Below are 15,865 nucleotides of genomic sequence, written 5' to 3' on the forward strand. Positions count from 1 at the left end.
TCAATGTGACAATCTTTCATTAAGTGTGGTTCACCGCATTGCTCACAACAGATTCGTATTGCGTGAATATCTTTATTCATTTTTTCCATTCGTCTCTCGAAAGCATCTATTTTTGCTGATACGGAATCAAAGTCATGGCTAGAATCGGCTCTAGCCGCTTTAGATGAACGAAAGATATCTTTTTCCTGGTGCCACTCATGTGAGTGGGAGGCTGTGTTATCAATAATTTTGTGAGCTTCGGTAGCGGTTTTCTTCATAATGGAACCACCAGCTGTTATGTCGATGTCTTTTCGTGTAGTAATGTCGCATCCTTGGTAGAATATTTGTACTATTTGATAAGTATCTAAACCGTGTTGAGGACATCCTCTCAACAATTTTTCGAATCTTGTCCACGCCTCATATAGAGTTTCATTTGGCTTTTGCGTGAACTTAACAATTTCTCCTTGAAGTCTCACGGCTTTAGATGCCGGAAAGAATTGTTTAAGAAATTTTTCAACTAAGACATCCCATGTGTCAATTGCTCCTTCGGGTAATGATTCTAACCAATCTTTGGCTTCTCCCTTTAAAGTCCAGAGAAATAACATGAGATAGATCTATTCATCCTTAACTTCTCTAATTTTGAATAGAGTACAGATCCTATTAAAGGTTCGAAGATGTTCGTTTGGATCTTCTTTTGGCGTACCGATATATTGGCATTGATTAGTTACCATGTGTAGGATTTGTCCCTTGATTTCATAATCTGGCGCATTAATGTCTGGCTTAATAATGGCGTGACCTTGGCCCGTGCGTGTGGCTCTCATTCGATCTTCCATACTTAGAGGTTCCATATTTTCCATGATTGAATTTGTTGAATCTGAATCACTAGAGGATTCTGACTTAATGGTTTCTTCCTCGACAATCTCTGGATGAGTGATTAGTGGTTCAGGATCTCTGAATTGTCCCTGAATATCCTCCGGATTCTCAATTGTGAGGTCGGATTCAAAAAATAGATTATCAAAAATTTGAATTGGAGTACTTGGTCGACTAGATGACGATTCTAAAGAAAAATCAACGGCGACAATGTTGGCTAGATGTCTTGATCGAGTTATAGGTGGTGAACGTATGAAAGGAGGTGAACGTTTTGCTCGGTCCATTCACTGAATATCCTATTAGTTATAAAATATAAAAATTATATAAACTATCAAATTAATAGACTTTTCTGATTTTGCCCACGTTTCGAATAGCCAATGAAATGTCCCGTTCATATTGATTATAAACGTTCCATATTAATTGATTTTGTCGCGAGGTTTTGACCACTATATGAGACGTTTTTCAATGACTGCACTCATTTTTAAAACAACCATAACCTTTATTTTATCGATAAAGGTTTAAAAGCATTACGTAGACTATCAAATAATGATAATCTAAAATATACCGTTTACACACGACCATTACATAATGGTTTACAATAAGAATATATTACATCAAAAATAAGTTTCTTGAATGCAGTTTTTACATAATATCATACAAGCATGGACTCCAAATCTTGTCCTTATTTTAGTATGCAACAGCGGAAGCTCTTAATAATCACCTGAGAATAAACATGCTTAAAACGTCAACAAAAATGTTGGTGAGTTATAGGTTTAACCTATATATTATCAAATCATAATAATAGACCACAAGATTTCATATTTCAATATACATCCCATACATAGAGATAAAAATTATTCATATGGTGAACACCTGGTAACCAACATTAACAAGATGCATATATAAGAATATCCCCATCATTCTGGGACACCCTTCGGATATGATATAAATTTCGAAGTACTAAAGCATCCGGTACTTTGGATGGGGTTTGTTAGGCCCAATAGATCTATCTTTAGGATTCGCGTCAATTAGGGTGTCTGTTCCCTAATTCTTAGATTACCAGACTTAATAAAAAGGGGCATATTCGATTTCAATAATACAACCATAGAATGTAGTTTCACGTACTTGTATCTATTTTGTAAATCATTTATAAAACCAGCATGTATTCTCATCCCAAAAATATTAGATTTTAAAAGTGGGACTATAACTCACTTTCACAGATTTTTACTTCGTCGGGAAGTAAGACTTGGCCACTGGTCGATTCACGAACCTATAACAAATATGTACATATATATCAAAGTATGTTCAAAATATATTTACAACATTTTTAATACGTTTTACTGTTTTAAGTTTATTAAGTCAGCTGTCCTTGTTAGTAACCTACAACTAGTTGTCCATAATTAGATGTACAGAAATAAATCGATATATATTATCTTGAATCAATCCACGACCCAGTGTATACACGTCTCAGGCTAGATCACAACTCAAACTATATATATTTTTGGAATCAACCTCAACCTTGTATAGCTAACTCCAACATTACTGCATATAGAGTGTCTATGGTTGTTCCAAATAATATATATAGATGGGTCGATATGATATGTAAAAACATTTTCATACGTGTCTATGGTATCCCAAGATTACATAATATATTAGAATACATGTATAATACAATATAAGTTAGCTAGGATATGATTAATATAGATTTGTTACCAATTTTCACGTAGTTACAACAAGCAAAAATAAGTAATATTGTTTTACCCATAACTTCTTCGTTTTAAATCCGTTTTGAGTGAATCAAATTGCTATGGTTTCATATTGAACTTAACTTTATGAATCTATACAGAAAAAGTATAAGTTTATAGTCAGAATTACAGGTTACAAGTCGTTTTTGTAAAGGTAGTCATTTCAGGCGAAAGAACGACGTCTAGATGACCATTTTGGAAAACATACTTCCACTTTGAGTTTAACCATGATTGTTGGATATAGTTTCATGTTCATAAGAAAAATCATTTTCCCAGAAGAACAACTTTTAAATCAAAGTTTATCATAGTTTTTAATTATCCAAAGCAAAACAGCGCCCGGTTTCACTACGACGGCGTATATCCGATTTTATGGTGTTCATCGTGTTTCCAGGTTTTAAATCATTAAGTTAGCATATCATATAGATATAGAACATGTGTTTAGTTGATTTTAAAAGTCAAGTTAGAAGGATTAACTTTTGTTTGCGAACAAGTTTCGAATTAACTAAACTATGTTCTAGTGATTACAAGTTTAAACCTTTGAATAAGATAGCTTTATATGTATGAATCGAATGATGTTATTAACATCATTACTACCTCAAGTTTTATGGATAAAACCACTGAAAATGAGAAAAATGGATCTAGCTTCAAAGGATCCTTGGATGGCTTGAAAGTTCTTGAAACAGAATCATGACACGAAAACAGTTCAAGTAAGATTTTCACTCGAAATAAGATTGTTATAGTTTTAGAAATTGAATCAAAGTTTAAATATGAATATTACCTTGAATTAGAAAGATAACCTACTATAAATAACAAAGGTTCCTTGATCTTAGATGATTACTTGGAATGGATTAGAAAGCTTGGAAGTAGACTTGCAAACTTGGAAGTATTCTTGATTTTTATGAAACTATACTTATGGAATTTATGAATAACACTTAGAACTTGAAGATAAAACGTGAGAGAGATCACTTAGATGAAGAAAATTGAAGAATGAAAGTCTTTTTATGTGTTTTTGGTCATTGGTATATGGATTAGATATAAAGGATGTGTAATTTTGTTTTCATGTAAATAAGTCATGAATGATTACTCATATTTTTGTAATTTTATGAGATATTTCATGCTAGTTGCCAAATGATGGTTCCCACATGTGTTAGGCGAGTCACATGGGCTGCTAAGAGCTGATCATTGGAGTGTATATACCAATAGTACATACATCTAAAAGCTGTGTATTGTACGAGTACGAATACGAGTGCATACGAGTAGAATTGTTGATGAAACTGAACGAGGATGTAATTGTAAGAATTTTTGTTAAGTAGAAGTATTTTGATATATGTCTTGAAGTCTTTCAAAAGTGTAAGAATACATATCAAAACACAACATGTATATACATTCTAATGGAGTCGTTAAGTCTTCATTAGTCGTTACATGTAAGTGTTGTTTTGAAACCTTTAAGTTAACGATCTCAATTAATGTTGTTAACCCAATGTTTATTATATCAACTGAGATGTTAAATTATTATATTATCATGATATTATGATGTATGAATATCTCTTAATATGATATATACATTAAAATATCGTTACAACGATAATCGTTACATATAAGTCTCGTTTCATAATTCTTGGGTTAGTAGTCTTGTTTTTACATATGTAGTTCATTGTTAACACACTTAATGATATATTTAAATATCATTTTATCATGTTAAACATAGTGTATCAATATCTTAATATGATACATATGTATTTAGTAGACGTTATCATAACGATAATCGTTATATATATCATTTCGAGTTTCTTAACTTAGTAATCTCATTTCTTATGTATATCACACATTGTAAATATACTTAGTGCAATAATTACTCATCATAATCTTATTTCAACCATATATATGTCTATATATATTCCACAACATGTAGTTTTTACAATTTTGTAACGTTCGTGAATTGTCGGTCAACATGGGTGATCAATTGTCTATATGAAACTTATTTCATTTAATCAATACTTAACAAGTTTGATTGCTTAACACGTTGAAAACATTTAGTCATGTAAATATCAATCTCAATTAATATATAAAAACATGGAAAAGTTCGGGTCACTACAGTACCTACCCGTTAAATAAATTTCGTCCCGAAATTTTAAGCTATTGAAGGTGTTGACGAATCTCTAGAAATAGATGCGGGTATTTCTTCTTCATCTAATCTTCACGCTCCCAGGTGAACTCAGGTCCTCTACGAGCATTCCATCGAATCTTAACAATCGGTATCTTGTTTTGCTTAAGTCTCTTAACCTCACGATCCATTATTTTGACGGGTTGTTCAATGAATTGAAGTTTTTCATTCATTTGGATTTTGTCCAACGGAATAGTGAGATCTTCTTTAGCAAAACATTTCTTCAAATTCGAGACGTGGAAAGCGTTATGTACAGTTGCGAGTTGTTGAGGTAGCTCCAGTTGGTAAGCTACTGGTCCGACAAGATCTATAATCTTGAATGGTCCAATGTAACTTGGATCTAGTTTCCCCTGTTTACCAAATCGAACAACGCCTTTCCAAGGTGAAACCTTAAGCATGACCATTTCTCCAATTTCAAACTCTATATCTTTTCTTTTACTGTTCGCATAGCTCTTTTGTCGACTCTGGGCGGTTTTCAATCGTTGTTGAATTTGGATGATTTTCTCGGTAGTTTCTTGTATTATCTCCGGACCCGTAATCTGTCTATCTCCCACTTCATTCCAACAAATCGGAGACCTGCACTTTCTACCATAAAGTGCCTCAAACGGCGCCATCTCAATACTAGAATGATAACTGTTGTTGTAGGAAAATTCTGCTAACGGTAGGTGTCGATCCCAACTATTTTTGAAATCAATAACACATGCTTGTAGCATGTCTTCAAGCGTTTGTATCGTCCTTTCGCTCTACCCATCAGTTTGTGGATGATAGGCAGTACTCATGTCTAGACGAGTTCCTAATGCTTGCTGTAATGTCTACCAGAATCTTGAAATAAATCTGCCATCCCTATCAGAGATAATAGAGATTGGTATTCCATGTCTGGAGACGACTTCCTTCAAATACAGTCGTGCTAACTTCTCCATCTTGCCATCTTCTCTTATTGGCACGAAGTGTGCTGATTTGGTGAGATGATCAACTATTACCCAAATAGTATCAAAACCACTTGCAGTCCTTGGCAATTTAGTGATGAAATCCATGGTAATGTTTTCCCATTTCCATTCCGGGATTTCGGGTTGTTGAAGTAGACCTGATGGTTTCTGATGCTCCGCTTTGACCTTAGAACACGTCAAACATTCTCCTACGTATTTAGCAACATCGGCTTTCATACCTGGCCACTAAAAATGTTTCTTGAGATCCTTGTACATTTTCCCCGTTCCAGGATGTATTGAGTATCTGGTTTTATGAGCTTCTCTAAGTACCATTTCTCTCATATCTCCAAATTTTGGTACCCAAATTCTTTCAGCCCTATACCGGGTTCCATCTTCCCGAATATTAAGATGCTTCTCCGATCCTTTGGGTATTTCATCCTTTAAATTTCCCTCTTTTAAAACTCCTTGTTGCGCCTCCTTTATTTGAGTAGTAAGGTTAGTGTGAATCATTATATTCATAGCTTTTACTCGAATGGGTTCTCTGTCCTTTCTGCTCAAGGCGTCGGCTACCACATTTGCCTTCCCCGGGTGGTAACGAATTTCAAAGTCGTAATCATTCAACAATTCAATCCACCTACGCTGCCTCATATTTAGTTATTTCTGATTAAATATGTGTTGAAGACTTTTGTGGTCGGTATATATAATACTTTTGACCCCATATAAGTAGTGCCTCCAAGTCTTTAATGCAAAAACAACCGCGCCTAATTCCAAATCATGCGTCGTATAATTCTGTTCGTGAATCTTCAATTATCTAGACGCATAAGCAATTACTTTCGTTCGTTGCATTAATACACAACTGAGACCTTGCTTTGAGATGTCACAATATATCACAAAATCATCATTCCCTTCAGGTAATGACAATATAGGTGTCGTAGTTAACTTTTTCTTTAACAATTGAAACGCTTTCTCTTGCTCATCTTTCCATTCAAATTTCTTCCCTTTATGCGTTAATGCAGTTAAGGGTTTTGCTATTCTGAAAAAGTCTTGGATGAACCTTCTGTAGTAACAAGCTAGTCCTAAAAACTGGCGTATGTGTTTCGGAGTTTTCGGGGTATCCCACTTTTCAACTGTTTCGATCTTTGCCGGGTCCACCTGGATACCTTCTTTGTTCACTATGTGACCGAGAAATTGAACTTCTTCCAACCAAAATGCACACTTTGAAAACTTAGCGTACCGTTTTTCTTTCCTCAATACTTCTAGCACTTTTCTCAAATGTTCTTCGTGCTCTTGATCATTTCTTTGAGTAAATAAGTATGTCATTGATGAAAACAATGACAAACTTGTCAAGATATGGCCCACACACTCGGTTCATAAGGTCCATGAACACAGCTGATGCGTTAGTCAATCCAAATGGCATAACCATAAACTCGTAATGACCATAACGCGTCCTAAAAGCAGTTTTTGGAATATCATCCTCCTTTACTCGCATTTGATGATATCCAGAACGTAAATCGATCTTCGAATAAACAGACGAGCCTTGTAGTTGATCAAATAAGTCATCGATTCTCGATAGTGGGTAGCGGTTCTTGATGGTAAGTTTGTTCAACTCTCGGTAGTCGATACACAACCTGAATGTACCATCTTTCTTCTTCACAAACAGAACAGGAGCTCCCCATGGTGATGTACTTGGTCGAATGAAACCACGCTCTAAAAGTTCCAGTAACTGACTTTGTAATTCTTTCATTTCGCTGGGTGCGAGTCTATATGGAGCACGAGCTATTGGTGCAGCTCCTGGTACAAGGTCTATTTGAAATTCAACGGATCGATGTGGGGGTAATCCCGGTAATTCTTTCGGAAATACATCAGGAAATTCTTTTGCGACGGGAACATCACTGATGCTCTTTTCTTCAGTTTATACTTTCTCAACGTGTGCTAGAACAGCATAGCAACATTTTCTTATTAGTTTTTGTGCCTTCAAATTACTAATAAGATGTAGCTTCGTGTTGCCCTTTTCTCCGTACACCATTAAGGGTTCTCATTCTTCTTGTACAATGAGAATTGCATTTTTGTAACATACGATCTCTGCTTTCATCTCCTTCAGCCAGTCCATGCCAACTATTACATCAAAACTCCCTAACTCTACTGGTATCAAATCAATCTTAAATATTTCGCTACCCAGTTTAATTTCTCGATTCCGGCATATATAATCTGTTGAAATTAATTTACCGTTTGCTAATTTGAGTAAAAATTTACTATCCAACGGCGTCAATGGACAACTTAATTTAGCACAAAAATCTCTACTCATATAGCTTCTATCCGCACCCGAATTAAATAAAACGTAAGCAGATTTATTGTCAATAAGAAACGTACCCGTAACAAGCTCCAGGTCTTCCTGTGCCTCTGCCGCATTAATATTGAAAACTCTTCCGCGGCCTTGTCCATTCGTGTTCTCCTGGTTCAGGCAATTTCTAATAATGTGGCCTGGTTTTCCACCTTTATAACAAACTACATTGGCATAAATTGCTCCGACACTACTTGCTCTGCCATTACTCGTTCCGACACCATTTTTTCCTGTCGTTCTGTTAACCCCTGGTCCGTAGACCTCACACTTCGCCGCGCTATGACCATTTCTTTTGCACTTGTTGCAAAATTTGGGGCAAAACCCCGAGGGATACTTTTCACACCTTTGGCATAGCTGCTTCTGATTGTTGTTGTTGTTGCGGTTGTTATTGTTGTTGGGATGATTGTTGTAGTTGTTGTTGTTGTTGTTGTTGTTATTGTTGTGCCGTTTGTTGTAGTTGCGATTGATGTTGCGATTGTTGGGATAGTTGTTGTTGTTTTGGTGACTCTTATCACCGTTTTCCTCCAACTTTCTTTTGACTAACTTCACGTTGGCCTCTTCGGCCGCCTATTCTTTAATTCTTCCCTCAATCTGGTTCACTAGTTTGTGAGCCATTCAACATGCCTTTTGTATGGAGGCAGGCTCGTGTGAACTTATATCTTCTTGGATTCTCTCAGGTAACCCTTTCACAAACGCGTCGATCTTCTCTTCCTCATCTTCAAACGCTCTCGGACACAATAGGCACAATTCTGTGAATCGTCTTTCGTACGAAGTAATATCGAATCCCTGTGTTCGTAACCCTCTAAGTTCTGACTTGAGCTTATTGACCTCGGTTCTGTGATGGTACTTCTCGTTCATCAAGTGCTTGAATGCTGACCACGGTAGCGCGTAAGCAGCATCTTGTCCCACTTGCTCTAGATAGGTATTACACCATGTTAACGCAATACCTATGAAGGTATGCATAGCGTACTTCACTTTGTCTCCTTCAGTACACTTACTTATGGCAAACACCGATTCGACTTTCTCGGTCTACCGTTTCAATCCAATTAGTCCTTCGGTTCCATCAAATTCCAAAGGTTTGCAGGCAGTGAATTCTTTGTAGGAGAATCCTACACGATTTCTTGCGCCGTTAGCTGCATTGCTAGATTCAGAGTTATTGTTGGTATGTAGCGTGGCCTATACTGCGGCTATTTTTGAAGCAAGAAAGGCACGAAATTCCTCTTCGCTCATATTCAAGGTGTGTAGAGTAGACGGTGCCATTTCCTTCAAAATAGTCAAATGAAACAATTTAATCATACAGAATATTAAGAGTAGTCAATAGTATCTCGTAGCATAATATGAACTCATTTATAAAAGCTTTTTCTTCATATTAGCGTTTTATAATTTTAAATTCGGGTACTACCTACCCGTTAAGTTCATACTTAGTAGCTAATATACAATTCAACTACTACAATTCCATATGAAAAACTGATTATAATAATATTTCACATACAAATATTCTTCAAACTTACAACTTCGCTATATTACATATAACATGAAATATAGTACACTATGATACATGACAGTTTTGAAGATAAATCTAGTTAATACGCAAGTTGTTCAGCAAAAGAAATAAAGACACGTAATTCATAAGTCCAGAAACAAGTCATGCATTCTGGTTTTACTAAGACGACTTCCCATCCTTGGTCTTGTGGAAAATAATCGTTATGACCATTAGCTAGGCAGCATGTTGTAATGTCGTCAAAAGGACGAGGGTTTCGTAATGTCCAACAGCCCCGTAATAATCTAAAAACCTTGTTTCTCACCCCAACTACTGAATCCGTCACTTGTGGGAAGGTTTTATTTAAAAGTTGCAATCCGATGTTCTTTTTCTCACTTTGGTAAGAAGCGAACATCACTAACCCGTAAGCATAACATGCTTCTTTATGTTGCATGTTAGAAGCTCTTTCTAATTCATGAAATCCTATGTTGGGATATGTTGAGTCAAAATAGGTTCTTAACCCGTAGCGTAAAATTGCATTTGGGTTCCCCGCATTTAACGCTTTAAAGAAAACACGACGTAACTTACAGTCTCCCCAATGTGATATACCCCACCGATCAAAGGAAAGCCTTTTATAAACTAAGGCATTTCTGGAAAGTCTTTCAAATGTTTGACAAGTTAATTTCGCCATAACTAAATGTGCTGATGAATTCTGACCGACTCTAGACAAGATTTCCTCAATCATATCCTCTGGTAGGTCTTCTAAAATATTCGGTTGTCTAACCTTAACGTCCATTTTGTTTTTATACTGTAAAATAGACAAGGATTAGATTCGTAAAAGATAATTAACAAACAATACAAGCAATTTTTACATAGAACATAAAAGTACAAGAACACTACAATACATATAATACACAACATGATTATAACCTTCTAATCTGAATCACTGGTTTCTTCTTCTTCGGACTTGGTTCATTTTCCTAATTTTCTAGGAATATATGGTGTTCCTCTAATACGAGCTGTCGTTTTCCATAATGGTTTAGAAAAACCTGGTGGTTTAGAGGTTCCCGGGTCATTGTTACATTTTAGGAAATACGGATGTTGTCGATACATATAAAGTTCATCGGGGTTAGAATCGGGTTTCTCTATTTTTATACATTTTCCCTTATTATTTTCTTTCGCTTTATTAAATTGGGTTAAGGTAATTTCTATAACATCATTGGAATCCTCATCGGGATCCGATTCATCGGAAAATTGGTAATCTTCCCAATATTTTGCTTCCTCGGCGGAAACACCATTGACCATTATTAACTTTGGTCCGTTGGTTGAGGATTTTCTTTTATTTAATTGATTTACTATAGGTATCAATATGTCTTCCTCCGGAACCTCTTCTTCTTCTGGTTCCTCCTCTTCCGATTCATCCTCTTCTGGTTCCTCTTCTTCCGGTTCCTCCTCTTCCGGTTCCTCCTCTTCCGGTTCCTCCTCGGAAATTTGTGAATCTTCCCAAAATATATTCGACTGTTCATTATTATTAGGTGAATCAATGGGATTTGTACTAGAGGTAGACATCTATCACACAATATCAAACACGTTAAGAGATTAATATATCACATAATATTTACATGTTAATAATATATAGTTTCCAACAAAAAAATGTTAAGCAATCGTTTTTGAAGAAAAACATGGTCGAAGTCCAGACTCACTAATGCATCCTAACAAACTCGGTAAGACACACTAATACAATTTTCTGGTTCTCTAAGACCAACGCTCGGATACCAACTGAAATGTCCCGTTCATATTGATTATAAACGTTCCATATTAATTGATTTCGTCGCGAGGTTTTGACCTCTATATGAGACGTTTTTCAAAGACTGCATTCATTTTTAAAACAACCATAACCTTTATTTTAACGATAAAGGTTTAAAAGCATTACGTAGATTATCAAATAATGATAATCTAAAATATACCGTTTACACACGACCATTACATAATGGTTTACAAAAAGAATATATTACATCAAAAATAAGTTTCTTGAATGCAGTTTTTACATAATATCATACAAGCAAGGACTCCAAATCTTATCCTTATTTTAGTATGCAACAGCGAAAGCTCTTAATAATCACCTGAGAATAAACATGCTTAAAACGTCAACAAAAATGTTGGTGAGTTATAGGTTTAACCTATATATTATCAAATAATAATAATATACCACAAGATTTCATATTTCAATATACATCCCATACATAGAGATAAAAATTATTCATATGGTGAACACCTGGTAACTGACATTAACAAGATGCATATATAAGAATATCCCCATCATTCTGGGACACCCTTCGGATATGATATAAATTTCGAAGTACTAAAGCATCCGGTACTTTGGATGGGGTTTGTTAGGCCCAATAAATCTATGTTTAGGATTCGCGTCAATTAGGGTGTCTGTTCCCTAATTCTTAGATTACCAGACTTAATAAAAATGGGCATATTCGATTTCGATAATTCAACCATAAAATGTAGTTTCACTTACTTTTGTCTATTTTGTAAATCATTTATAAAACCTGCATGTATTCTCATCCCAAAAATATTAGATTTTAAAAGTGGGACTATAACTCACTTTCACTGATTTTTACTTCGTTGGGAAGTAAGACTTGGCCACTGGTCGATTCACGAACCTATAACAAATATGTACATATATATCAAAGTATGTTCAAAATATATTTACAACATTTTTAACACGTTTTACTGTTTTAAGTTTATTAAGTCAGCTGTCCTTGTTAGTAACCTACAACTAGTTGTCCATAATTAGATGTACAGAAATAAATCGATATATATTATCTTGAATCAATTCACGACCCAGTGTATACACGTCTCAGGCTAGATCACAACTCAAACTATATATATTTTTGGAATCAACCTCAACCCTGTATAGCTAACTCCAACATTACTGCATATAGAGTGTCTATGGTTGTTCCAAATAATATATATAGATGGGTCGATATGATATGTCAAAACATTTGTATACGTGTCTATGGTATCCCAAGATTACATAATATATTAGAATACATGTATAATACAATATAAGTTAGCTAGAATATGATTAATATAAATTTGTTACCAATTTTCACGTAGTTACAACAAGCAAAAATAACCAATCTTGTTTTACCCATAACTTCTTCATTTTAAATCTGTTTTGAGTAAATCAAATTGCTATGGTTACATATTGAACTTAACTTTATGAATCTATACAGAAAAAGTGTAAGTTTATAGTCAGAATTATAGGTTACAAGTCATTTTTGTAAAGGTAGTCATTTTTCAGTCGAAAGAACGACGTCTAGATGACCATTTTGGAAAACATACTTCCACTTTGAATTTAACCATGATTTTTGGATATAGTTTCATGTTCATAAGAAAAATCATTTTCCCAGAAGAACAGCCCCCGATTTCACTACGACGGCGTATATCCGATTTTATGGTGTTCATCGTGTTTCCAGGTTTTAAATCATTAAGTTAGCATATCATATAGATATAGAACATGTGTTTAGTTGATTTTAAAAGTCAAGTTAGAAATATTAACTTTTGTTAACTTTTGTTTGCGAACAAGTTTAGAATTAACTAAACTATGTTCTAGTGATTACAAGTTTAAACCTTTGAATAAGAGAGCTTTATATGTATGAATCGAATGATGTTATGAACATAGTTACTACCTCAAGTTTTCTGGATAAAACCCCTGGAAATAAGAAAAATGGATCTAGCTTCAAAGGATCCTTGGATGGCTTGAAAGTTCTTGAAACAGAATCATGACACGAAAACAGTTCAAGTAAGATTTTCACTCGAAATAAGATTGTTATAGTTGTAGAAATTGAATCAAAGTTTGAATATGAATATTACCTTGAATTAGAAAGATAATCTACTATAAATAACAAAGGTTTCTTGATCTTAGATGATTACTTGGAATGGATTAGAAAGCTTGGAAGTAGACTTGCAAACTTGGAAGTATTCTTGATTTTTATGAAACTATACTTATGGAATTTATGAATAACACTTAGAACTTGAAGATAGAACTTGAGAGAGATCACTTAGATGAAGAAAATTGAAGAATGAAAGTGTTTGTAGGTGTTTTTGGTCATTGGTATATGGATTAGATATAAAGGATGTGTAATTTTGTTTTCATGTAAATAAGTCATGAATGATTACTCATTTTTTTTGTAATTTTATGAGATATTTTATGCTAGTTGCCAAATGATGGTTCCCACATGTGTTAGGTGACTCACATGGGCTGCTAAGAGCTGATCATTGGAGTGTATATACCAATAGTACATACATCTAAAAGCTGTGTATTGTACGAGTATGAATACGGGTGCATACGAGTAGAATTGTTGATGAAACATAACGAGGATGTAATTGTAAGCATTTTTGTTAAGTAGAAGTATTTTGATATGTGTCTTGAAGTCTTTCAAAAGTGTAAGAATACATATCAAAACAAAACATGTATATACATTCTAATGGAGTCGTTAAGTCTTCGTTAGTCGTTACATGTAAGTGTTGTTTTGAAACATTTAAGTTAACGATCTCAATTAATGTTGTTAACTCAATGTTTATTATATCAAATGAGATGTTAAATTATTATATTATCATGATATTATGATGTATGAATATCTCTTAATATAATATATACATTAAAATATCGTTACAACGATAATCGTTACATATAAGTCTCGTTTCGTAATTCTTGGGTTAGTAGTCTTGTTTTTACATATGTAGTTCATTGTTAACACACTTAATGATATATTTAAATATCATTTTATCATGTTAAATATAGTGTATCAATATCTTAATATGATACATATGTATTTAGTAGACGTTATCATAACGATAATCGTTATATATATATCATTTCGAGTTTCTTAACTTAGTAATCTCATTTCTTATGTATATCACACATTGTTAATATACTTAGTGCGATAATTACTCATCATAATCTTATGTCAACCATATATATATGTCTATATATATACCACAACATGTAATTTTTACAATTTTGTAACGTTCGTGAATCGCCGGTCAACATGGGTGATCAATTCTCTATATGAAACTTATTTCATTTAATCAAGTCTTAACAAGTTTGATTGCTTAACACGTTGGAAACATTTAGTCATGTAAATATCAATCTCAATTAATATATAAAAACATGGAAAAGTTCGGGTCACTAAAGCCAATAGATGCAGCAGGTAGCCAGTACCCTTTAAATCGGAAGCCCACAACTCGCCACTAACAAATTCAACTATTACTACCAACCAGAAAATTTTAGATGTCTATCAATTTAACCACTTAAAAAATAATTTTTCATTTTGAAATTATAGAGAAGAAATAGAAAATTCTATGTCCTAAAAACTAGAGTGTCGAGAAATAAGAAAGAAAAAGAGCGCGTCGAAAAACGTCGAAAAATAAAAGGTCGAAAAATAAAAATAAGAAAGAAAAAATTCGAAACTTAAAAGTCTAAAAACTAAATCTAAAAAGTTGCGCCTAAAGGTATTAAAGCTTAAAAGGAAATCTATATCCAAAACGGCAATAACTTAAAAGGCACTAAGATATATAAACGGCGTCGCAAAATTCTAAACCGCCTAAATCTTAATCTAAAGAAAAAGCACTTAAGGGATTTTACGGCAAAGTCTTAAAATCTAGAAATAAAAATTAACTACGGCAAAATACTAATCTTAAAACTAATTACGAATGAAAAATATACAAATTACGAATTAAACGATTAAAATATACAATTTATAAAAAGAAATAAAAATGACAATATTACTTATTTTTATAAAAATATTATTTTTATACTATTATTTTATAAAAGTTAAGTTTATATATTTAATAAAACTAATTATAACTTAAAAATACAAATTAAATAAAACTAAAACTAATTAATAAAATAATTAACCCTAATTAGGTTAATAATAATAATAATAAATAATTTAAACCCTAAACCGTACCAGCTCTGGGATCAGACCTGTCAGACAGGCTCATGCGATTGCATGAGTCTTCTGTTATGAGGCCATATGGTCACATGGACTGTGGATCCAGGCCATAAGTTGGGCTGCTACAGTGTTCGGCCCAGTTCGTTTTAATTATATATATATATATTTTTTTCAGATTTTAATTTTTACAAAATAATAAAAACAAACTTATATTTAAAAAAACTAAAAATAAAATAAAAATACTTTTTAATTTTATATATTTTAAACGAAATCTTAAAAATATTTATATTTTTATATTTCTTTTTCTTTTTATTATTTTTAACAATTATTATAAATACAAAATATTTTTATGAAATAAGAAATAATATATTTTTACAAAAATATAGTT

At 33.5% G+C, this 15,865-nt stretch overlaps 1 non-coding gene across 1 annotated transcript; it reads left to right on the plus strand.

The window, feature by feature from the left end:
* The first annotated feature begins 345 nt into the window (after positions 1-345).
* On the plus strand, positions 346-452 carry LOC139846124 (small nucleolar RNA R71). Its single transcript, XR_011758865.1, has one exon. It is a non-coding gene; the product is annotated as a small nucleolar RNA R71 (small nucleolar RNA).
* Positions 453-15,865: the final 15,413 nt, after the last annotated feature.

This window comes from Rutidosis leptorrhynchoides, chromosome 4 (assembly GCF_046630445.1).
Source record: "Rutidosis leptorrhynchoides isolate AG116_Rl617_1_P2 chromosome 4, CSIRO_AGI_Rlap_v1, whole genome shotgun sequence".
Classification (NCBI taxonomy): Eukaryota; Viridiplantae; Streptophyta; class Magnoliopsida; order Asterales; family Asteraceae; genus Rutidosis; species Rutidosis leptorrhynchoides.